Genomic DNA, 26,674 nt, shown 5'->3' with positions numbered 1-26,674 from the left:
GGACCTATTCCTACCCTAGTCATTCTTTTATTCCTAACATACCTATAGAAAGCCTTAGGGTTTTCCCTAATCCTATCTACTAAGGACCTTTCATGTCCCCTCCTTGCTGCTTTTAGCTCTCTCTTCAGGTCCTTCCTGGCTACCCTATAACTCTCAATCGCCCCAATTGTACCTTCACGTCTCATCTTGAGATAGGCCGCCCTCTTCCATTTAACAAGGGATTCCAATTCCTTATTAAACCACGGCTCCCTCGCACGACCCTTTCCTACCTGCCTGACCGGTACATAATTATCAAGGACACTCAATAGTTGCCCCTTGAACAAGTTCCACATATCATTTACACTCTTGCCTTGGAGTCTACTTTTCCAAGCCACACATCCTAAGTCATGCCTCACCGCATCATAATTTCCCTGGCCCCAGCTATAACTCTTGCCCTGTAGTACACACTTATCCCTCTCCATCACGAGTGTAAAAATCACCGAATTATGGTCACTATCCCCAAAGTGCTCACCTACCTTTAATTCTAACACCTGGCCTGGTTCGTTACCCAGAACCAAATCCAGTATGGCGTCACCTCTTGTTGGCCTGTCTACATATTGTGTCAGGAAACTCTCCTGCACACATTGAACAAACACTGTCCCATCTAACGAACTTGAGCTATAGCTTTCCCAATCAATATCAGGTAAGTTAAAGTCCCCCATAACAACCACCCTATTACTGTCACTCATCTCCTGAATCACCTTCCCTATCCTTTCTTCAATGATTCTAGGATTATTAGGAGGCCTGTAAAAAACTCCTAACAGGGTGAGCTCACCTTTCCTATTCCTAACCTCAGCCCAAACTACCTCAGATGGCAAGTCCTCATCCATCGTCCTTTCCACCACTGTACTACTATCTTTGACAAGCAATGCCACACCTCCCCCTCTTTTACCCCCCCCTCTGACCCTACTAAAACATTTAAACCCTGGAACCTGCAACAGGCAATCCTGTCCCTGTTCTAGCCATGTCTCCGTAATAGCCACAACATCGAAGTCCCAGGTACCAACCCACGCTGCAAGTTCACCTACCTTATTTCGTATACTTCTTGCATTGAAGTATACACACTTCAAGCCACTTTCCTGTTTACAGGCACCCTCCTTGGAAATTGATGCCATGTTCCTAACCTCCCTACACTCCAGGCCCTGCACCCTGAAGCTACAATCTGGGTTCCCATGCCCCTGCAGAGTTAGTTTAAACCCCCCCCAAGAGATGGATTTTGGAATCCAAGTCTGTAACTTCCTGAAAGTGGTAACAAGTGGATAAGGTGGTAAAGAAGGCATACAGCGTATTTTCCTTCGTTGGTCAAAACATTAACTATAAAAGTGAACCAGTCATATTGCAGATTTAGTTAGGCCACAGTTGGAGTTTGTGTAGTTCTTGTGCCAAAGGCTGTGGAGAATTTGGAGAAGATGTAAGATGTTGTCCAGGATGTTGCCTAGATTGGAGAGCTTTAGCTATAAGGAGTAGTTGGACAAACCTGGATTGTTTTCACTTGAGGATCAGTGGCTGAGGGGCTACCAGATAGAAGTTTATAAAATTATTAGAGGCATGAATTGGGTGGATAGTTGGAGTCTTTTGCTCAGGGTTGAAATGTCAAAAACTAGTGGGCCTAGGTTTAAGGTGAGAAGTGGAAAGTTTCAGGGAGATATTGAGACAGGTCTTTTACACAGACTGAAAAAGGTGCCTGGAAAAGGCTGCCAGGGAAGCAGGAGGTAGAAGCAGATATAGTAGCAATGTTTAAGAGGCATTTACACAGACAACGAATAGGCAGGGAATAGAGGGATATGGACCGTGCAGGGATAAAGGTTTTTAGTTTTAAAAAGGCATCATCTGTACTATTCTTTGTTCAGTCCTTTGAGCAGTTTTGATTTCTCCACATTCCTGCATATCTCCGATAACCTTTTACTGTGTTGTTTATCAAATATTGACCTAGCATTGCCTTAAAAGTATTCAAGACAATGTTTCAAAAAATAAACTTTTGAATTAACCACAGCATTCTTTGAGTGTTTACATAATCGGACTTTCTGAGAAAAGGCCGCTATTGCAGTCCTGAAACAATTGACATGACCTCTTCATTTTGACTAATGTGATTTATTTATCCTTTGCCATGGGTCACAGGGGATAACATCAGAAGTCAATACATTGACCACAGGGAGCACGAAAACCGATAGTCCACAGTGAGAGAATATTCAGGTGAAAGGACTTGGAGGTACGAGTACAGCAAACCCCAAAACAGAGGACAGAGAAGAAATTGCCCTCAAAGACACAATACATTCTGACAACAGCTTTTGTGGTTTAATGGTCAGACCCGAGCTTACATTTCACTTCCTGTTTTCTCAGTATTCAGCTTTGTTTTTCCTGTTCAACTATGGGTTTACTTTGAGTAAGAAATATGTCTGTGGGTGTCAGCTGCTGCCAGTGACAGGGTCTAAAACCCACAAACGAGCATTGAACAGGAACTGATAATGCTGTGGCCTAGAGCCAGATCCAAACATCAACTCCACACTGAGATTAGACCCTCCACTGCAGAGAATCTCATGTAGCCCAGAAAGGGACAGGACTCATGTGGAGAGCAGAGTGGGACAGGGGTCCCATGTATATCAAGGAGGACAGGAGTCACATGTAAAGCAGAGAGGGTCAGGAGTCACCTGTAGAGTGGAGAGGCGCAGGAGTCATGCACATTTCAAGGGGACGAGAGTCCTGTAGAGATCAGAGATGGTTCAGAGTCATGTATAGAACAGAGAGGGACAGGGGTCAAGGATAGGAATGACTGGGACAGGAATCAGGTGTAAACAAGAGTGGGATGAGGGTCACATGTAGAGCAGAGTGGGACAGGACTCATATACAGATAAGAGACAGATGGGAATCGCATGTCGATAAAAGATGGACAGGAGTCACTTATAGATCAGATTAGGACAGGAATGGAGTTGGGAAAGGCACGGTAATTACCTGTAGACCAGAGTTGGGCAAGAGTTGCATACGGACTAAAATTGGTCAGGAATCTTGAATCAACCGGAGAGAATCAGGAACCAAGAATAGAGTGGGATCAAAGTCACACGTAGAGCAGAGAGGGGCAACAATTACTTGTAGAGGAGAGAGAGGCAGAACGCATCTGCAGACCAGAGAAGGACACGAGTCACATATAGATCAGAGTCAGACTGATGTCACATGAAGTCAGGAGAGGGACAGGGGTTCAGGTATAGATCAGGGTGGGAGAGGAGACATGTGTGGACTAAAGAGAGACAGGATTCATGGGACAGGAGTTACGTATCTACAAGAGAGTCACATATAGATCAAATTTGGAAGGAGTCACGTGGAGTTAGCAGAGAGTGGGAGTTACCTATAGACCAGAGTTGGACTGGAATCACATATAGTCAAGAGATGGTCTGGAGTCACATATAGACAAGAGAGGAAAGGGAGTTACATATAGTTCAGATTAGGACAGGAGTCATGCAGAGATACAAGACAAATGAATTTCACTTATAGACTAAGAGGGATAGACGGGCAGGGAGGCAGAGAGAGGAACTGGAGTCATGAGTCAAGAATAGATTAGAGTGGGATTGGAATCATATGTGGGAGCCTCATTTAAACCAGAGAGAGACTGTATGATATATAGACCTGAATGGGACAGGAGTTACGAATACACCAGAGGTGGGTGGGAGACATGTACTGATCAGCAGTGAACAGGAGTCACATATGGGTGAGAGAGGGACAGGAGATACGTTTGTAACAGATAGGAGCAAAGTCAGACATAGACTTGAGATGGACAGGAGTCATGCTTTGACTGAAGAAAGCAGTCAAGAATAGACAAGAGAGGGACAGGAGTCACATATAGACTGGTTGATTGGGAAAGCTATAGCTCAAGTTCGTTAGATGGGTCAGTTTTAGGTGGGCTTGGATCGGCGCAACATCGAGGGCCCAAGGGCCTGTACTGCGCTGTATTCTTCTATGTTCTATGTTCTATGGTGTTGGTCAGATGTCATGTGAATTCAGGAGAGGAATTGGATTCACCTGTAGAGTAGGGAAGAATAGGAACAAATTTAGGCCATGGTGGGAGGGGTCTCATATTGAGCAGGGAAGGACAGGAGTTACATGTAGAGCAGATTGGGACAGGATTTACGGATAGATCAGAGAAGGATAGTGTGTCTTATAATGTAGTGAGGAGCAGGAGTTATGTGTAATCCTGAGAGGGACAGGACTCACATACGTATAATTGAAATAGTCATTGGATAGACATATGGATGAAAAAGGAATAGTGTAGGTTAGATGGGCTTCAGATAGCTTCCACAGGTTGGTGGAACATCAAGGGCTGAAGGCCTGTACTGCGCTGTAGTGTTCTATGTTCTATCTGTATTGGACAGGTGTCACATGAAGACAGAGAGAGGGAAGGGAGTCACCTGTACAGCATGAAGGAATGGGATCATATGTAGACCATGGTGGGACAGGAATCACGTATAGGAGTTACCTTTACAGCAGTGAGGGATCGGCAATGCATATAGATCAGAATTGGACAGGAGTTCTGTTTGAATGAGAGAGCGATGTGAAACACGTATGGAACAGTTAGGGGCAGGAATCAGACATAGACTTGAAATGGACAAGAGTCATGATTCAACTGAAGAAATTGAGCGGTCAAGAATAGATTGGAGAGCGGCAAGAGTTACATATAGATCAGATTTGGTAGGAGTCACGTGGAGTTGGCAGAGGGACAGGAGTTACCTGCAGACTAGAGTTTAACAGGAGTCACATATATCTGTAGACAGTCCAGAATTATATACAAGAGAGGAAAGGGTGTCATGTGTAGGTCAGATTAGGACAGGAGTCACATGGAGATGCAAGAAAGATAGAAGTTATGTATAAACTGAGAGGGATAGACGGACAGGGAGGGATAGAGAGGAACAGAAGTCTGAGTCAAGAATAAACTAACGTGGAGTTGGAGTGACGTATGGGCCAAAGTGGGGCAAAAGCCACAAGGAAAGCAAGAGGCACAACAGTCCTGTATAGAACAGAGAGGGACAGGACTTATATGTAGACTAGGGAGGAAAAGGACTCTGTTGTGGAATGGTGAGTGATAGGAGTTATGTGCAGACCAGTGTGGGACAGGAGTCACATATAGATCAGTGTTGAACAGTGTCACATGAAGTCAAGAGAGCAACTGAGTCACCTGTACTGCAGGAAGGAATGGGATCAAATCTAGTCCTCGGTGTGACAGGAGTCCCAAGTACAGCATAGTTGGACTGTATACAGCAGTAAGTGATGGGACAAGAGAGTAGCTGCAGTTATGTTATGGGACAGAATTGATGTGAGTCACGTACAGAACAGTGAGTGATGGGAGTCAGTATTAAGGAGGTATTGACTCAGATTTTAGGTTGACTATGGAAAAAGATGATGGACAATGAGACTGAGAATAATTAATTCAGGGAAAGCCATTGGAGCAGGAACAGATCTGAGCTTGACAGAGTTGAGTCAAAGTTTTGTGGGAAATACACAAACATAAGAACAGATTACCTTCAAAAAGATGTTTTGGGCAAAGTTAAAGTACATTCCCTCTGAAAAGGAAGGGTAAAAAATAAATCCATCGTTCCGTGGATGACAGAGGACAGAAAAAATAAGAAAAAGTAGTCAGGTGTCAGGAAGTTTGAAAGTGATGGTGTAAAAGAAAATAAGCAATACAAAGGGGGAGCATGAAAAGTAATTGGCAGCTAAAAACAATAAGAAGCTATAGCTATCTAAATAGTGAAAGAAATATAAAAGGCATAGAGCTGATTAGGAATTACTAAGGACATTACACATAAAGGTAGGAGTCATGTCTGATATAGTCAATGAATTCTTTGTAGCTGTCTTTATCAAGGAAGATGTTACCCAGGTCATGAAGAAAGAGGTGGAGCTTTAGTCAACGTGACCATTTATACAGAGGAGGTATTGAATAGTGATACTGTCACTGGACTAGTAATCCAGAACTTCAAGTTAATGTTCTGGGCCTGTGGTAGACCATGACATTTGAAATCAATAAAATCTGGAATAAAGAGCTGATGCGACTGTGATCATGTAACCGATGTTGACTGTCTTTAGGAAGAAAAGCATCTACTTCACAACTGTCAATAGACAATAGGTGCAGGAGTAGGCCATTCGGCCCTTCGAGCCAGCACCACCATTCATTATGATCATGGCTGATCATCCACAATCAGTATTCTGTTCCTGCCTCATCCCCATAACCCTTGATTCCTCTATCTCTAAGAACTCTATCCATCTCTTTCTTGAAAGTATCCAGTGACTTGGCCTTCACTGCCTCCTGGGCAGAGCATTCCATATATCAACTTCTCTCTGAGTGAAGAAGTTTCTCCTCAACTTTGTTCTAAATGGCCTACCCTTTATTTTTAAACTGTGTCCTTTAGGGAAGGAAATGTACTGTCCTTACTGAGTCTGACCCACGTGTCACTCTAGACCCTCAGCTTGTGGGGACTCTAAATATCTGAATAAGCTTTAAGGGATTGTCAATAAATGCTGGCTCAGCCCTATGTCCGATAAATGCACACATACATGATCTACAGCGCAACAATAAGAAGGTTATAAGACCATAAGACATAGGAGCGGAAGTAAGGCCATTCGGCCCATCGAGTCCACTCCGCCATTCAATCATGGCTGATGGGCATTTCAACTCCACTTACCCGCATTCTCCCCGTAGCCCTTAATTCCTTGTGACATCAAGAATTTATCAATTTCTGCCTTGAATGTGAATACTACAAAAATAACAATGTGCAGAATAAACTCATCTGTATTCATTGAACATATACACGGATACGTATCATAAATTTAAAATGCACATTGTGCCCACAATGTTGGTTTAATGAAATAAACCTTTGATATAATGTGTACTATGATGATACCTTGAACCAAACATATGTAATTTGGGCACAGTACAAGTTAAAAATGAGCCATGGGTATAACAGCACGAGTGCATGTGTGCTTTCTTAATCACGGACTCAACCTGCATGTTTACCTTTAGAGAATCCTCGACTAGCACTCCCAGATCCCTTTGTACTTTGGCTTTATGAATTTTCTCACCGTTTAGAAAGTAATCCATGCTTCTATTCTTTTTCCCAAAGTGCAAGACCTCGCATTTGCTCACATTGAATTCCATCATCCATTTCCTGGACCACTACTCCAAACTGTCTAGATCCTTCTGCAGCCTCCCCACTTCCTCAGTACTACCTGACTATCCGCCTAACTTTGTATCGTCGGCAAACTTCACTAGAATGCCCCCAGTCCCTTCATCCAGATCATTAATATATAACGTGAACAGCTGCAGCCTCAACACTGAACCCTGCGGGACACCACTTGTCACCGGCTGCCATTCCGAAAAAGAACCTTTTATCCCAACTCTCTGCCTCCTGTCAGACAGCCTATCCTCTATCCATACCAGTAGCTCACCTCGAACACCATGGGCCCTCACCTTGCTCAGCAGCCTCCCATGAGGCACCTTATCAAAGGCCTTTTGGAAGTCTAGGTAGACCACATCCACATCATGGAGACGAGATTGGGGAGTCAGGGAGTCAAAATTGGGGTGTCAGGGAGATGAGAGAGTGCTCAAGGAGATGAGATGGAGGGGTTTCACAGAGATAAGACGAAGGGATCAGGGAGACGAAAGGGGGTGTCAGAGAGATGAAACAAAGGGATCAGGGAGATGAGACAGATGAGTCAGGGAGACGAGATTGCGGGTTAGGGAGACAAGACGGGGGTTAGGGAGACAAGGCAGGGGGTTAGGGTAATGAGGCAGGGGTTTAGAGAGATTCTGATGATCATTAAGGTTATGAGATGGAGTCAGGGCCCACTGGGTGTGTGGAAGGATGACTGGAGATGAGGGGATCCCTGTGTCATGACCTGGGTTGGAGTACCGAGGGTAGGGGGAGGGGGGAGGTGTGAGCATTGCTCTGGAGAACAGAGGAGAACCCACAACCAGTCACCCAGCTGTTGCCTAGCTAGTCCACCCCTCTTCTCTCCCGGTCCCGACTCCATCCCCACAAAGATTGGTGGAATGGTGGATAGTGTCGAGAGCTGTTTTAGGTTGCAATGGGACATTGACAGGATGCAGAACTGGGCTGATAAGAGGCAGATGGAGTTTAACCTAGAAAAGTGTGGAGTGATTCACTTTGGAAGGTCAAAGTTGACGCACATTACAGGGTTAAAGGTAGGATTCTTGGCAGTGTGAAGGAACAGAGGGATCTTGGGGTCCATGTCCATAGATCCCTCAAAGTTGCTACCCAAGTTGATAAGGTTGTTAAGCAGCCATATGGGTGTGTTGGCTTTCATTAGCAGAGGGATAGAGTTCGAAAGCCGTGAGGTTATGTTGCAGCTTTCTAGAACCCTGGTTAGACCACACTTGGAATATTGTGTTCAGTTCTGGTTGCCTCATTATAGGAAAGATGTGAATCTTTAGAGAGGGGGCAGAAGAGATTTACCAGGATGTTGCATGGATTGGAGAGAATGTTTTATGAAGAAAGGTTGAGGGGGCTAGGCTTTTCTCATTGGAGCAAAGAAGGATGAGAGGTGACTTGATAGAGGGGTACAAGGTGATGAGAGGCATAGAGTGGATAGCCAGAGACTTTTTCCCAGGGCGGAAGTGGCCATCATGAGGGGACATAATTTTAAGGTGATTGGAGGAAGGTTTATGGGAGATGTCAGAGGTTGATTCTTTACTCAGAGAGTGGTGGGTGTGTGGAATGCACTGTCATCAGTGGTAGTAGAGTCAGATACATTAGGGAAATTGAAGTGACTCTTGGAAAGGAATATGGAAGATAGTACAATGAAGGGTCTGGAGGTTAGTCTGATCTTAGAGTAGGATAGAAGGCTGACACAACATCAAGGGCTAAAGGACCTGTACTAATCTGTACTGTTCAATGTTGCTTGCTCTATATTCTTCCCCATCTCCGTCAATCCCCTCCCCCCCACCATCCTCTCCCACCTTCTCCCTCTCCCATCTCCTTTCTTCCCACATCCTGGCCTAAACTAATCCTTGTCACCAACCATAGCCTTTCACACATCCTCACTTCAGCTCTGACCAGTCACACCTCACCATCACTCAATGACCTTTCTCCTAAAGAAGTTCTGTTCCCTCACCAGACAACATGATATGTCAGTGTTTATCACTCCTGCCAGGGACCTGGATTCAATCCCACTCTTGGGTGACTGACTGTCAGGAGCTTACACATTCTCCCTGTGTCCGTGTGGGTTCCTTCTAGCGGCTCTGGTCCTCCCACAGTCCAAAGACATGCAGAATACATAGCTTTGTCAGGTTAAATTGCCCTTACAATCCAAGGATGTACAGGCTAGGTGAATTAGCCATGGGAAATATAGGATTATGGAAATAGACAGGATAGGATGCTCTCCAAAGGGTCGGTGGATCCTCGATGGACTGAGTGGCCTCTATCTACACTTTTGGTATTTAATGAGTACTGCAGTATTAGTATTTTAGTGAGGATTAATGTTGTAATAAGAGAATTGCACTTCTCTCTGTGGGAATTCTTGTCAATTACATAGAACGTAGAAAAGTACAGCACAGAACAGGCCCTTAGGCCCACGATGTTGTGCCGAGACCTAATCCTAATGTAAAATATAGTAACTTAACCTATGCACCCCTCAACTCACTGCTATCCATGTGCATGTCCAGCAGTCACTTAAATGTCCTTAATTACTTCACTTCCACCACCGCCGCTCGTAACGCATTCCATGCATTCACAACTCTCTGTGTAAAGAACCTACCTCTGATGTTCTGAACAATTAGAGTAGAAAATTAGGTCAGATTTTATCAATTACTGAAATAGAAATTTTGAGAGATGATTGTTCTGTGTAATATGTTCTTACTTTGTGAATATTTTTCTTTCTTTTGAAGGGAGAAGGTTAGTGCTGGCAGCTGCCCAACAGAAAACAATACATGGAACGATTTTTGAAACTGTACTCCTACCCATGATGCAAAACATCAGTCAGCCAAACGAAGTGTTTAGTTTGGAGTGGAGAGTAATTCAAAATGAGACAGTAAGATCCATCCTCATATTTTCACCCAGTTCCCCCATCCCATATATCTCAGATTCTTTTAAAAACCGAGTGAATTTCTCCCACTCCAAATTGGAGTTATTGCTGAAAAATATCCAGCTGAGTGATGAAGGAATATATGAACTCGAAGCAACAACATCAGATGGAAAATCTACAAAATACTCTGTCATGTTAACAGTTAATGGTAAATTAATTTCACTTCTTTGAATAATCTCAACGTCTGACTCATATCAGAAATTTTCCACATTTATAGATTTCTCTATCTGTAAAAACAACAAAGGTGGTAAAAGGGGGAGGCGTGGCATTGTTAGTCAAGGGTAGTATTACATGGCAGAAAGGACATTTGAAGACTCATCTGCTGAGGTTAGAAACATGAAAGGAAAGGTTGCCCTGTTGGAAGTTTTATACAGCTCCAGAGATATACAGGAAAGGGTAACAAAGATGATTCTGGATAGGAGCGAAGGTAACAGGGTAGTTTTTAATTTTATTTAGATTAGATTACTTACAGTGTGGAAACAGGCCCTTCGGCCCAACAAGTCCACACCGACCCGCCGAAGCGCAACCTACCCATTTCCCTACATTTACCCCTTTACCTAACACTACGGACAATTTAGCATGGCCAATTCACCTGACTGGACTGTGGACTGTGGGAGGAAACCCACGCAGACATGGGGAGAATGTGCAAACTCCACACAGTCAGTTCCCTGAGTCGGGAATTGAACCCGGGTCTCTGGCACTGTGAGGCAGCAGTGCTAACCACTGTGCCACCGTGCCGCCCACTTTTCTGAATATTGACTGGAAATACTATAGTTCGAGTACTTTAGATGGGTCAATTTTTGACAAATGTGTGCAGGAGAGTTTCTTGATACAGTATGTAGACAGGCCAACAAGGGGTGAGGCCACATTGGATTTGGTACTGAGTAATGAACCAGGCCAGGTGTTAGATTTGGAGGTAGGTGAGCATTTTGGTGATAGTGATCACAATTCGGTTATGTTTACTTTAATGATGGAAAGGGAGAATGGTAATTATGATGTGATTAGGCAAGAATTAGGACACATAGAATGGGGAAAGAAACTGCAGGGGAAGGACACAATTGAAATATGGAGCATATTCAAGGAACAGCTACTCCATGTTCTTGATACATATGTACCTTGTCAGGCAGGGAGAAAGTGGTTGAGTGAGGGAGCTGTGTTTACTAAGGAAGTTGAATCTCTTGTCAAGAGAAAGAAGAAGGCTTATGTGAAGATGAGACATGAGGCTCAGTTAGGGCACTTGAGAGTTACAAGTTAGCCAGGAAAGACCTAAAGAGAGAACTAAGAACAGCCAGGAGGGGACATGAGAAGTCATTGGCAGGTAGGATCAAGGAAAACTCTAAAGCTTTCTATAGGTCTATCAGGAATAAAAGAATGATTAGAGTAAGTTTAGGGCCAATCAAGAACAGTAGTGGGAAGGTTGTGCGGGGAGTTGTGAGTTGTCTACGGGAATAATGTCAGAAAACTGGAGGATAGCCCTTGCTCAAGAAGGGGAGGAGAAACAGCCCTTGTAATTATAGGCCAGTGAGCCTTACTTCAGTGGGTAAGGTAAGGTAAGGTAAGGTAAGGTAAGGGAACCGTGGTTTACTACAGAAATTGCATCTCTTGTTAAGCGGACGAAAGAGGCTTATGTGATGATGAAACGAGTGGTTCAGATGAGGCAATGGAGAGTTACAAATCAGCTAGGAAGGATTTAAAGAGAGAGTTAAGAAGAACAAAGAGAGGACATGAGCAGTCTTTAGCAAATAGAATGAAGGAGAACCCTAAAGCTTTCTATAGGTATGTGAGGAATAAAAGGATGACTAGGGTAGGAATAGGGCCAGTCAAAGACAGAAGTGGGAAGTTGAGTGTGGACCCTGTGGAGATCGGAAAGGTGCTAAATGAACATTTCTCATCGGTTTTCACTCAGCAAGAGGAGAATATTGTAGAGGAGAAGAACAAGATACGAGATATTAGACTAGAAAGGATCGAGGTTAGTTACAAACAGGTGTTATCAATTCTAGAAGGAGTGAAAGTAGAAAAGTCCCCTGGGTTGGATGGGATTTATCCGAGGATTCTCTGGGAAGCTAGGGAGGAGATAGCAGAGCCTTTGGCTTTGATATTTGAGTTGTCATTGTCTACAGGTTTAGTACCTGAGGACTGGAGGATTGCAAATGTTGTGTCCTTGTTCAAGAAGGGCAGCAGAGATGACCCAGGTAATTATAGACCAGTGAGCATTACTTCTGTTGTAGGAAAGGTTTTGAAAAGGATTATAAGAGATAAGATTTATAATCATCTAGCAAGCAACAATTTGATTTCAGATAGTCAACATGGTTTCATCAGGGGCAGGTCATGTCTCACAAACCTCATTGAGTTTTTTGAGAAAGTGACCAAGCATGTAGATGAGGGTCGGGCAGTTGGTGTGGTCTACATGGACTTCAGTAAAGTCTTTGATAAGGTTCCACATGGTAGGTTTTTGGAAAAAATGCAGAGGCATGGAATTGAGGGTGATTTAGCAGTTTGGATTAGAAACTGGCTTTCTGAAAGAAGGCAGCGAGTGGTGGTTGATGGAAAATATTCAGCCTGGAGTCCGGTTACTCATGGTGTGCCACAAGGATCTGTTTTGAGACCACTGCTGTTTGTCATTTTGATAAATAACTTAGATGCAGGCACAGGTGGATGGATTAGTAAATCTGCAGACGACTCTAAAGTCGGTGGAATAGTGGACAGTGTGGAAGAATGTTACAGGTTGCAGGGGGACTTGGATTAAGTGTAGAATTGGGCTGAGAGGTGGCAAATGGAGTTCAATGTAGCTAAATGTGAGGTAATGCACTTTGGGAAGAATAACAGGAAGGCAGAATACTGGGTCAATGGAAAGATTCTTGGTAGTGTGGATGTGCAGAGGGACCTTGGAGACCACGTACATAAATCCCTGAAAGTTGCCACCCAAGTTGATAGGGTTGTTAAGAAGGCCTATGGTGTGTTAGCTTTTATTGGTAGAGGAATTGAGTTTTGGAGCCATGAGGTCATGTTGCAGCTGTACAAAACTCTGGTGTGGCCACACTTGGAGTATTGCGTGCAGTTCTGGTCACCGCATTTTAGGAAGGATGTGGAGGTTTTGGAATGGGTGCAAAGGAGATTTACTAGGATGTTTTCTGATATGGAGGGATGGTCTTATGAGGAAAGGCTGAGGGACTTGAGGCTGTTTTCGTTAGGGAGTAGAAGGTTGAGAGGTGACTTAATTGAGATATATGAGATGATGAGAGGGTTAGATAGGGTGGATTGTGAGAGTCTATTTCCTCAGATGGCGCTGGCTCACTTGAGGGGACATAGCTTTAAATTGAGGGATGATAGATATAAGACTGATGTCAGAAGTTATTTCTTTACTCACAGCAGTAGGGGTGTGAAACACACTGCCTGGAACAATAGTAGACTCACCAATTTTAAAGGCATTTAAATGGTCATTGGATAAACATATGTATGAGAATGGAATAGTGTAGGTTAGAAGGACTTCAGATTGGTTTCACAGGTCAGTGCAACATCGAGGGCCGAAGGGCTTATACTGCTCTATGGCCTAGGGAAGGGTTTATATAGAAGAGTGTGGTGATGGAAAAGCACAGCCAGTCAGGCAGCATTTGAAGACCAGGAGAATCCCCGTTTCGAGCATAAGCTCTTCATCAGGAATGGGTTTATGGTGCTATTGGGCAGGTTAGATGGACCACACAGAATTACAGAACTGAGAAAGACCATTCATCCCATGTCACGTCTGTGTTTGTCACCTACAACAACTCATGTGCTGTCATTCTCCCACCTTGTCTCATGGTATGGCGTGTTTTCTCTGTCATGACCCACCAGGGAAATTGGGCTGCTACTCATGCCCACTGCTTCAGGGATCATTAGAAACTTTCACCCAGAGAGTGGTGAGCCTGTGGAATTCTTTGGCACAGAAAGAGGTTAATCAAAACATTAACGGTTTAGATATAGTTCTAAAGGTTAAAGGGATCAAAGGTTATGGGGGAGAAAGCAGGAACAGGGCACTGAGTTTGATGGTCAATCATTGTCATATTGAAGAGAACGGCATCCTGAAGTGCCAGAATGGTCTTCTCCTGCTCCTACTAACAATGTTTCCAAGACTCAAGAGATTGACTCTGTTTCTCTGTCCACAGACGCTGAAATGTTAAGTTTCTCCAGCATTCTCTGTGGTTATTACTACAGGGATCAGTATTTACATTCTATCTAAATGACTTAACAGTCACAGAGTGATTCAGCATGGAAACAGGCCCTTCAGTTCAAATTGTGCATACTGACCTAACTAAACTTGTCCCTGCATTTGGACCATAAACCTTTCCTTTCATTTACCTGTCCAAATGTCTTTTACATGTTATAACTGTACCTGCATCTACCATTTCCTCTGGCAGTTCATTCCATACATGCACCAATCTCTGTGTGAAAATGTTGCCCCTCTGTTCCCTTTTAACTCTTTCCCCTCTCACCTTAAAACTACGTCCTCTAGTTTTGAATTCCCCTATCCTAAGGAAAGACCTTTGCTATCCACCCTATATATGTCTCTTGCGATTTTATAGAACCCTACAAGTATTTTGAGGTTATACAGGATGTTGGTGAGGCCTGTTCTGGAGTACTCTCTCCAGTTCTAGAACATAGAACATAGAACAGTACAGCACAGAACAGGCCCTTCAGCCCACGATGTTGTGCCGACCATTGATCCTCATGTAAGGTAAACCTAATGTACGAACCCTCAAATTTCTGTGACTATATGCATGTCCAGCAGGCTCTTAAATATCCCCAATGACCTCGCTTCCACAACTGCATTCCATGCTCTCACAACTCTCTACGTAAAGAACACGCCTCTGACATCCCCTCTATACTTTCCGCCAAACAGCTTAAAACTATGACCCCTCGTGTTAGTCATTTCTGTCCTGGGAAATAGTCTCTGGTTATCAACTCGATCTATGCCTCTCATTATCTTGTACACCTCAATTAGGTCCCCTCTCTTCCTTCTTTTTTCCAATGAAAAAAGTCCGAGCTCAGTCAACCTCTCTTCGTATGATAAGCCCTCCATTCCAGGCAGCATCCTGGTAAACCTCCTCTGAACCCTCTCCAAAGCATCCACATCTTTCCTATAATAGGGCGACCAGAAGTGGACACAGTATTCCAAGTGCTATCTAACCAAAGTTTTATAGAGCTGCAATAAGATCTCACGACTCTTAAACTCAATCCCTCTGTTAATGAAAGCCAAAACACCATATGCTTTCTTAACAACCCTGTCCACTTGGGTGGCCATTTTAAGGTGCACCCCAAGATCCCTCTGTTCCTCCACACTGCCAAGAATTCTATCCTTAATCTTGTACTCAGCTGGCCAGCCAATTCTGTATCCAGACAGCTAAGTTCCCCTGTATCCCATTCCTCCTGACCTTCTGAATGAGCCTACCATGGGGAACCTTATCAAATGCCTTGCTGAAGTCCATATACACCACATCTACAGCTCGACCCTCATCAACTTTTCTAGTCACATCCTCAAAGAACTCGATAAGGTTTGTGAGGCATGACCTGCCCCTCACAAAGCCGTGCTGACTGCATTTAATCAAGCCATGCTCTTCCAGATGGTCATAAATCCTATCGCTCAGAATCCTTTCTAACACCTTGCAGATGACAGATGTGAGACTGACTGGTCTGTAATTGCCAGGGATTTCCCTATTTCCTTTCTTGAAGAGAGGAATTACATTTGCCTCCCTCCAGTCCCCAGGTACGACTCCAGTGGAGAGCGAGGATGCAAAGATCTTTGCAAGCAGCGACACAATCACATTTCTCGCTTCCCAAAGCCACTGAGGACAAATCTGGTCCGGGCCTGGCGACTTGTCAATCTTAATGTTTGTCAAAATTTTCAGCACATCAGCTTCCTCTATCTCTATCCGTTCCAGCATGCTTACCTGATCCTCAATGGTTTCATTTACTACAAGGTCCTTTTCTTTAGTAAAGACAGAAGCAAAAAACTCATTTAGGGCTTCCCCTTCCCCCTCAGACTCCAACACAAATTCCCTATGCTATCCCTTATCGTCCCTACTCTTTCTTTGATCATTCTCTTATTCCTCACATAAGTGTAAAATGCCTTTGGATTCTCCCTAATCCTTCCTGCCAAGCCTTTTTTGTGCCTCCTCCTGGCTCTCCTCAGACCATTTTTGAGCTCCTTCCTCGCTACCTGTAATCCTCTGGAGCTGAGCAAGATCCTTGCTTCCTCCACCTTACGTAAGCTGCCTTCTTTCTTTTGACGAGAAGCTCCTCCGCTCTCGTCATCCAAGGTTCCTTTATCTTACCCCTTCTTGCCTGTCTCAGAGGAGCACATTTATGCATCACTCGCAACAACTGTTGCTTAAACAGTCTCCACATGTCTATAGTGCCCTTTCCATGGAGCAATTGCTCCCAGTCCATGCTTCCCAATGCACGTCGGATAGCATCATAGTTTCCTTTTCCCAATTAAATATCCTCCCATTGTGCCTGCTTCTCTCCTTCCCCATAGCTATGTAGAATGTGAGGCAGTTATGGTCATTATCACCAAAATGCTCTCCCACCACTAGATCTGACACCTGCCCCGGCTCATTGCTGAGCACCAATTCCAAAATGGCCTCTCGCCTCGTCGGCCTGTCAATGTACTGAGTTAGGAAACCCTCCTGAACACACCTTACAAAAACAGCTCCTTCCAAACCATCTGCTCGAAGGAGGTTCCAATCAATATTGGGAAAGTTAAAGTCACCCATTACAGCAACCCTACTACATTCACACTTTTCCAAAATCTGCCGACCTATACTTTCTTCAATCTCCCTGCTGCTATTGGGGGGCCTGTAGTAAACCCCTAAAGAGGTGACTGCTCCCTTACTGTTCCTAATTTCCACCCATACTGACTCAGTAGGCAGACCCTCCTCGACAATGGTAACATCTGTACCAATGGTAAGGAAGGACAGCGGCCTTCCAAAAGTGGCCCCACTAATGTCCCCTACAGCTGAAATATGACGTCCCAGCCCCTGTACTCAATGCTCTGACCAATGAAGGCAAATATACCAAATGCATTCTTCACCACCCTCTCTGCCTGTGATGCCACTTCCAAGAAACTATGAACCTGAACCTCTAGGTTTCTGTTTGACAACACTCCCCAGGTGTCTACCATTAATTTTGTAAGTCCTACCCTGTCTTATCAAACACTTGGACAAAGGGACTGACTGTATTGTTGGCAAATTTGCTGACAGTTTTAAGATTGAGAGGAAAGTGAGTTGTGAGGAGGAAAAAAGCACCTGAAATGGGATCTGGATTAAACAGTCATTGGTATAGAATTGGAATATTGATGAAAACTGAGAAGTGTTGTTAAAGGTCTTGAAAATCTTGCACTTCCCTGAGGAGTATTAGGTAGTGGGAATGTTCTGGACAAGTATTCCCAAGACCCATCCGAATGCTATGGAGAGTGTAGCTGCAAATTTCAAGCTCTAAAATCCAAAGTTCATGAACATAGCTGCACATGGCTCAGGAAAATCATACACAAATTTGCACATGTTACAAGATGTGCATTTCACTTGTTTAACCTGTCCTGTCATGCCTTAAACTTAAACTTAAATATTGAAGTTACTTCACTTATTTTATCTTTCATTACATTCATTTATTTTAACTGACTTTAAAAGTAACTTTTGTACTATTTACCATAGGCTGGAGATTACCCTTACTCACAAATCAGCTGCCTCCCTCTGTCTATAAATTCTCCCAGTGCTCTTTTAGAAATTCCTGTTTTTCAAAATCACTAGACTTGTAACAGTATGCCCAACAGCAGCTGCTCAGCAGCCAATAACTCTTCAAATTTCTTGAGATGACATTCAGACATTTTATTCAAACTCTAACCAGAAGCCCTGGATGTGAGCTTGCTCACAGGTCACCATCAGTCATTGTTCCTCTGTCACTCTCATTCCAATCCAACTGAACAATTACTGACCACTCCTGCTCATCATACAGTCCCTCAGGCACTTCAGCCTGCCCATAGCTTATTGATGATTGGTTTAGGAACATAATTCTTGTTATTTTCTTGTCACAGTTTTAGTTTCATTGGACATCTCTCATCAGTCCCTTTATAGCTCCATTATGGTACCTGATTTCTAGTGAAGTCAAGATTCATTGAATTAAGTTCTATGGAGCTTCTGAGTCAGGCTAGTTTCATCAGTGTTTAGATTGAAATTAGTTCTCCCTGCTTTTGGAATTATTTAACTATAAAAATTAACTATATAAGAATCAGGTAACTCTCAGTTTGCCACTGATTGGGCTGGGGGTGAAAGTCAGTAAAGCTAATAATCTCAAATCCTTTAGTTCCTATTTGGGTGGCTTCAGTAGCTTGTGTTTATCAGGCTTAAGTAGTTTGGAATATTCTGCTCCTTAGACTCTGGATAAAATCTTGTGTCTTCATATCCACAGTTGCTGTCTCTATTCCACACATTGAGATCTTTCCTAAGGTTCCTCAGGTGGGAGACAATGTCACTCTGCAATGCTCCATCCTGGAGGGGAACCTGGTTCATTACAGCTGGTACAGATGTGAGCAATCTCTGTCTGATGGTAAAAACTATCGTATGTCCAAGAACAATCGCTCCTTGACTCTGCTGAACTTGCAGGAAAGTGATGTTGGCACTTACAGATGCCAGGCCAGGAACCACATCAGTATCAAACACAAAGATTTTGTGCTTCAGTTCTGTAGTAAGTATCTTTCCTAAATCATTCAGATCTGATCAATCTCAGCAAGTGAATATCATCATCTTGTTTTTTTCCAGCATCCTAAAACACCTAACAGTACTTATTCTACTTACAAACATCTCCCTTCATACTTTATTCAATGAAGGATACTAGGCAGGTAGGAAGATGAGTTGTGATGATCTAAGAAACCTACAACGTGGTAAAGGTGGGTTCAGTAGTAGGTAAACATCTGGCAAATGGAGTACAATGTGGGCAAGTGTGAAATTATCCATTTGACAGAGGAGTAAAAAAGAAGCATATTATCTAAACGGTGAGAGGTTGCAGAGCTCTGAGATGCAGAGGGATCTGGGTGTCCCAGTTTATGAATAACAGGTTAGTATGTAGGCACAGTGAGTGAAAGATCATAGAGTGTAATGATTTATTGTGAGGAAAACTGAATACAAGAGTAGGAAGATGATGCCTCAGTTCTATAGGGTGGTGGTGAAGCCATACCTGGACAGATACAGTGGACAAGTACATTTTTCAGCTGGTATCCAGGAATGTTCCGGAAGCAGTGTCATTTTATTTGCTGACACCACAGACCTTCCTGTTTGGGAGGGGGGAAGGTGGAAGGGAGGAAGGGAGCAGCTCCCAGATTGTAATTGGTACAAGGCAGAGTGTGTGGGCCCCCCAGTGAATCTGTCACCTTTGACCTTTGCCCTTTTCCTGGGCTGAGCCAAACAGGGCACTCACTGCTGTGACTGGGGGACACAAGGAGTGAGTAGGGTTGAGAATGTGGTGAGTGTGGGAATTGCACTAAACTCAGATGGCCCTGAGATGAGAACTGCATTCTGGGAGGAGGGGCCTGCCTCACCCCTTCACCTGAGGCCTACACAGCGAGGCGGGGTCAGCTGCTTTCCTGGCTAATAGGCTTCCTCTCCAACACTAGGTCTTCCAGTGACCTCAGCAAGGTGATAGGTAGCTGGACAGATGGATGGCTGGTGGGTGGAGATGGGAGTAGTGAGTGAGGAGGCTGCAGGGAGAGCCTCACTCTGTGTCTCCATTCCTACTGTGATGTAGTTTATGAGTAATCAGATGAAAAATGTGGGTGTGTCATGGAATTGAAGTGTCACAAGTTTCTGAAAGGATCAGGATCCACTGATTTACAGTAATGATGATCATATTTAAGAAGGAATGTTCCGAGGAAAGGTCACCTCAAACTGAAAGATTAACTCTAATTTCCCTTCACAGATGCTACAAGACTTGCTGAGCTTTTCAAGCAATTTCTATTTTTGTTTCCAAGAGGCAACGGGGGGAGGTGATTGCCTAGCGATATTATCACTAGACTACTAATCCAGAAACTGAGCTAGTGTTCTGGGGACCTGGGTTCAAATCCCACCAGGGCAGGTGGTGGAATTTGAATTCAACAATAATTGGGAAATTAGAATCTGTGAATGACCATTAAACCATTGTTGGAAAAATCCATCTGGTTTATCAATGTGCTTTGGGGAAGGAAATCTGTCACCTTAACTGGTCTGACCTACGTGTGACTCCAGACCCACAACAATGTGGCTGCTCTCTGAAATAGGTGAAAGTGAGGACTGCAGATGCTGGAAATTAGAGTCAAGATTGGAGTGGTGCTGGAAAAGCTCAGCAGGTCAGGCTGCATCCAAAGCCCTGCCCAAAACATCAATTTTCCTGCTCCTCGGATGCAGCCTGACCTGCTGTGCTTTTCCTGCCCTCTGAAATAGCCTAATAAGCCATTCAGTTCAAAGACAACTAGGGACGGTTAATACATGGTGACCAACCAGTGATGCCCACATCCCAAGGAATATTAAAAAGACCTTTGCAGTTCTTTCAGATTTTATTTGTTATGACATGGGTTGTTTTTAGCACAATCACTATTCGCACTTAATCTCAGGCCTATTATCTCAGCACCAACTGCCCATTCTCTGCTACTCTTAGCTCTCATTATCACTGCTTCAGCTTCTCTTCTATCATGGCCTGGCACCTATAATGCCTTCATTTACCTACATGTTTTATTTCTCCATCTGTCTCTCTGAGCTCCATCTCCACCTATCTGCTTACCTCTCCTTCCCACACCATCACCTCTCCCCCCACACATGTGCTGAAAAGTTATTCGGCAGAGTTTTTTCTAGTTGCTGTCAGTTCTGATGAAGTGTCACTGGATCTTTTTCCTGAGATGGTCTGAGTTTCACCAACAATTTCTGTTTGTGTAGTGACCACAAAACAATAAGCTTTAATCTGTAGTTTGAAAGGAGAGGGTAGAATCGGAAGTGACAATATTTCAGTTGAATAAAGGGACCTATGGAGCTATGAGGGAGGACCTGGCCAAAGTTCAATGGTGCAATATCCTAGCAGGGATGGCAGTGGAACAACAATGGCAGGTATTTCTGGGTATAATGCAGAAAATGCAGGATCAGTTCATTCCAAAAAGGAAGAAAGCTCCTAAGGGGAGGCAGGGGTGGCCGTGGCTGACGAGGGAAGTTAAGGACCATATAAAGACAAAAGGGAAAAAGTATAACATAGTAAAGGTGAGTGGGGAATCAGAGGACTGGGAAGCTTTTAAAGAACAACAGAGGATTACTAAGAAGGAAATACGCAAAGAAAAAATAAGGTAAACGAAGGTAAACTGGCCAAAAATATAAAGGGTACTGAAGGAGGTGGCTCGAGAAATCGTGGATGCGTTGGTGATTATTTTCCAGAGTTCGATAGATTCGGGATTAGTTCCTGCAGATTGGAGGGTGGCTAATGTTGTACCACTTTTTAAGAAAAGAGCGAGAGAGAAAACAGAGAATTATAGACCAGTTAGTCTGACCTCAGTGGTGGGAAAAATGCTGGAGTCTATTATAAAGGACAAAATTACGATACATCTGGATAGCAGTAACAGGATAGGTCAGAGTCAGCATGGATTTATGAAGGGGAAATCATGCTTGACTAATCTTCTGGAATTTTTTGAGAATGTAACTCTGAAGATGGACAAGGGAGATCCAGTGGATGTAGTATACCTGGACTTTCAGAAAGCCTTTGATAAAGTCCCACATAGGAGGTTAGTGAGCAAACTTAGGGTGCATGGTATTAGGGGCAAAATACTGACATGGATTGAAAATTGGTTGGCTGACAGGAAACAAAGAGTAGTGATAAACGGCTCCCTTTCGGGATGGCAGGCAGTTACCAGTGGTGTGCCGCAGGGATCAGTGCTGGGACTGCAACTTTTTACAATGTACCTTAATGATATAGATGAAGGTATTAAAGGTAATATTAGCAAATTTGATGAAGACACAAAGCTGGGTGGGAGGGTGAAATGTGAGGAGGATGTTAGGAGAAGACAGGGTGACCTGGACAGGTTAGGTGAGTGGACGGATTTGCATGGTAGATGCAGTTTAATGTGGATAAATGTGTGGTTATCCACTTTGGTGGCAAGAACAGGAAGGCAGACTACTACCTAAATGGAGTCAAGTTAGGTAAAGGGGCAGTACAACAAGATCTAGGTGTTCTTGTACATCAGAGCTGAAAATGTGTTGCTGGAAAAGCGCAGCAGGTCAGGCAGCATCCAAGGAGCAGGAGAATCGACATTTCGGGCATGAGCCCTTCTTCAGGAAGGTTCTTGTACACCAGTCAATGAAGGTAAGCAAGTACAGCAGGTAGTGAAGAAGGCTAATAGCATGCTGGCCTTCATAACAAGAGGAATTGAGTATAGAAGCAAAGAGGTCCTTCTGCAGCTGTACAGGACCCTGGTGAGACTGCACCTGGAATATTGTGCGCAGTTTTGGTCTCCAAATTTGAGGGAGTGCAGCGTAGGTTCACAAGGTCAATTCCCGGAATGGCAGGACTATCTTACGCTGAAAGATTGGAGCGACTGGGCTTGTATATGCTTGAGTTTAGAAGGGTGAGAGGGGATCTGATTGAGACGTATAAGATTATTAAAGGATTGGACACTCTGGAGGCAGGAAACATGTTTCTGCTGATGGGTGAGTGCCGAACCAGAGGACACAGTTTAAAAATAAGGGGTAGGCCATTTAGAACAGAGTTGAGGAGAAACTTCTTCACCCAGAGAGTGGTGGGTGTGTGGAATGCTCTGCCCCAGAGGGCAGTGGAGGCCCAGTCTCTGGATACTTTCAAGAAAGAGTTGGATAGAGCTCTTAAGGATAGTGGAATCAAGGATTATGGGGATAAGACAGGAATAGGATACTGATTGAGGATGATCAGCCATGATCATAATGAATGGTGGTGCTGGCTCGAAGGGCAGAATGGCCTACTCTTGCACCTATTGTCTATGGTCTATTGTCTATTATCCTGAGAGGACTTACAAAGAACAAAATTTACAGCCCAGGAACAGGCCCTTCGGCCCTCCAAGCCTGTGCTGATCCAAATCCACAGTCTAAACCTAACGCCCAATTCCTAAGCATCTGTATCCCTCTGCTCCCCACCTACTCATGCAACTGTCCAGATGCACCTTAAATGAAGCTACCATGTCTGCCTCTACTACCTCTGCCGGCAATGCGTTCCAGGAACCTACCACCCTCTGTGTAAAGTACTTTTCACCTCTCACCTTGAATACATGACCTCTCATTATTGAATCTCTTACCCTGGGTAAAAGCTTATCTCTAACCACCCTGTCTATATCCTTCATGATTTTGTAGACCTCGGTCAGGTCCCCCCTTTTTCTAATGAAAAATTCCTAACCTACTTAACCTCTCTTCATAGCTAGCACCTTCCATACCAGGCAACATCCTCGTAAACCTTCTCTGCACCCTCTCCATGGCATCCACATCCTTTTGGTAATGTAATCAGAACTGTACACAGCGTTCTAAATGCAGCCGAACTAAAGTCTTGTATAATTTTAACATGATGTGCCAGCTCTTATACTCAATAACCCATCCAATGAAGGCAAGCATACCATATGCCTTCTTGACCACTCTGTCTACCTGTGCAGCAACGTTCAGGGTACAGTGGACCTGAAGTCCCAGGTCTCTCTGCTCATCAACTTTTGCTAAGGCTCCTCTGTTTACTTTATAGTTCGCCCTAGAATTGGACCTTCCAAAATGTATCACCTCAGATTTGCCCAGATTGAACTCCACCTGCCACTTCTTCGCCCAACTCTCCAGTCTATCTATATTCTCCTGTATTCTTTGACAGTCCCCTATGCTTTCTGTTACTCCACTAATCTTCGTATCATCTGCACACTTACTGATCATATCACCAATGCCCTCTTCTAGATCATTTATGTATATCACAAACAACAGTGGCCCTAATACTGACCCCTATGAAACACCACTGGTCACCTTTCTCCATTTTGAGAAACTCCCTTCAACTACTACTCTCTGTCTCCTGTTGCTCAACCAGTTCTTTATCACCCTGCACACCCTGCACATCATGTGGCTTCACTTTCTCCATTAGTCTTCAATGGGGAACCTTATCAAATGCCTTACTAAAGTCCATGTATATGACATCTACAGCCCTTCCTTCATCTAACAACTTGATCACTTTCTCAAAGAACTCTATTAAGTTGGTAAGGCATGATCTACCCCACACAAAACCATGTTGCCTAACACAGATAAGCCCATTCATTTCCAAATATAAATAGATTCTATCCCTCAGTACCTTCTCCAGCAACCTTCCCACCACTGATGTCCAGTTCACTGGTCTGTAGTTACCTGGAATATCCCTACTACCCTTCTTGTACAGGGGACAACATTAGCGACTCTCCAGTCCTCCGGCACTTCATCTGTGTTTAAGGATGCTCCAAAGATGTCTGTCAGGGCCCCAGCTATTCCCTCTCTCGCCTCCCTCAGCAACCTGGGATAGATCCCATCTGGTCCTGGGGATTTATCCACCTTAATATCCTTTAGCCTACGCAATACATCTTCCCTCCTTATGTCAACATGATACAGAGTAAACAAACATCTATCTCTCATCTCAACATTCATCATATCCCTCTCCTCAGTGAACACTGATGCAAAGTAATTATTGAGAATCTCACCCATTTTCTCAGGTTCGATACACAGCCTTCCTTCCTTATCCTTTAATGGACCAACCCTTTCTCTAGTTACCATCTTGCTTCTTATATATAAATAAAAGGCCTTGGGATTCTCCTTAATTCTGCTTGCTAAAGTTATTTCATGACCCTTTTAGCCCGCTCGATTCCTCGTTTAAGATTGGTCCTACTCTCCTGATATTCCTCCAAGGCCCATTCTGTCCTTACCTGCCTGGACATTATGTATGCTTCCCTTTTCCCCTTGGCTAGGTGCACGATTTCTCCTGTCATCCACGGTTCACGAATCTTGCCTTTCCTATCCCTTGTTTTCAAAGGGACATACCTATCCTGTAATATCTTTAACCTATCTTTGAAAGCCTCCCACATATCAAATGTGGACTTCCCTTCAAATAGCTGCCCCCAATCCACATTTCCCAGTTCCTGCCTAATTTTGATATAATTGGCCTTGGCCCAGTTTATTACTCTTCCCTTAGGACCACTCTTATCTTTGTCTATGAGTCTTCTAAAACTTACAGAATTGTGGTCACTATTCCCAAAGAAATCCCCACTGCAACTTGCAATGCCTGGCCTGGCTCATTCTCCAACACCAGGACCAATATGGCCCCTTCCCTCGTTAGACTATCGACATACTTCTCTAGAAAACTCTCCTGGATGCTCCTTACAAATTCTGCCCCATCAGACCTCTGACACTAAGTCTATCCCAGTCAACATTGGGAAAATTAAAATTGCCCATCACCACCACCCTGTTGTCTCTGCATCTTTCCATAATCTGTTTCCCTATTTGTTCTTCTACCTCATGCTCACTGTTGGGAGGCCTGTAGTACAGCCCCAACAATGTAACTGCACTCTTCTTATTTCTCAGGTCTACCCATAATGCCTTACTGCCTAAACCTTCCATAGTGTCCTCCTTTAGCACAGCCGTGATATCGTCCCTGACCAGCAATACAACTCCTTCTCCCCCTTTTACTTCCCTCCTTGTCCTGTCTGAAGCATCTGGAACATTTAGTTGCCAATCATGCCCTTCTTTCAACCAAGTCTCTGCGATCACAATAACATCATACTCCTTGGCACCAATCCAAGCCCTAAGTTCGTCTGCCTTACCCACAAACATTAAAGCATATGCACTTCAGACCACCAGTTCCTTTGCCTTCATCTGCTCTCTGCCTACTCTTCCCTTTGGTAATGCTAACTACATGATCCGTACAGTCTCTAGTTTCCACCTCACTGTCTACTCGTTTTCTCTTCTGGTTTCCAGCCCCCTGCCACATTAGTTTAAACCCACCCCAACAGCAGTGGCAAAAACTCCCCCAAGGACATTAATTCCAGTCTGGTTCAGGCATAGATCATTCATAGTCTGGTTCAGGTGTAGACTTCCTGTGTAGAAGTGGAAAATTTTGGAATTGGGGTCATACTTCAAAGTAAGGGGATGCCCATTTAAAACAGATTTTTAAATATTCACTCAGATAGTTGAAAGTCTTTTGAACTCTTTTCCTGTAAAGTCAGTGAAAACAGAGTCCTTAAATGTTTTTAAGGAAGCGGTAGGTGTATTTTTGCTAATTAAGAGGGTATGAAAGGTCATCCAAGGGTATGCAAGAATGCAAGGACTTGAGGTTACGTTTAGGGCAGCCATAATCATTTTGCGTGATAGAGCAGGTTTGATGGGCAGAGTGGCCTAACCCTGCTCTTAAATTGTCTGTTCATATGAACCAAGTGCTCAAGATTTACCATGACATTCGGTTGATCCCATTATGACTATGGGCTGTAATCATCCAGGCATTTTTCTGTGCACTGGGAGAGTACCCCCATGACGTTTAACACTACATTGGCAGTGCAACCCCATGA

General features: G+C 43.9%; 1 long non-coding RNA gene across 1 annotated transcript; it reads left to right on the top strand.

The window, feature by feature from the left end:
* The first annotated feature begins 2,094 nt into the window (after positions 1-2,094).
* LOC122547962 lies at positions 2,095-18,797 on the top strand. The gene is made up of 3 exons (XR_006311131.1): positions 2,095-2,248; positions 9,926-10,270; positions 18,562-18,797. It is a non-coding gene; the product is annotated as an uncharacterized LOC122547962 (long non-coding RNA).
* Positions 18,798-26,674: the final 7,877 nt, after the last annotated feature.

The sequence above is a fragment of the Chiloscyllium plagiosum genome, unplaced genomic scaffold (genome assembly GCF_004010195.1).
Source record: "Chiloscyllium plagiosum isolate BGI_BamShark_2017 unplaced genomic scaffold, ASM401019v2 scaf_13261, whole genome shotgun sequence".
Lineage (NCBI taxonomy): Eukaryota > Metazoa > Chordata > Chondrichthyes > Orectolobiformes > Hemiscylliidae > Chiloscyllium > Chiloscyllium plagiosum.
Note: the sequence above shows the minus strand (reverse complement) of the source record. Positions and strands in the feature narration are given on the sequence as shown.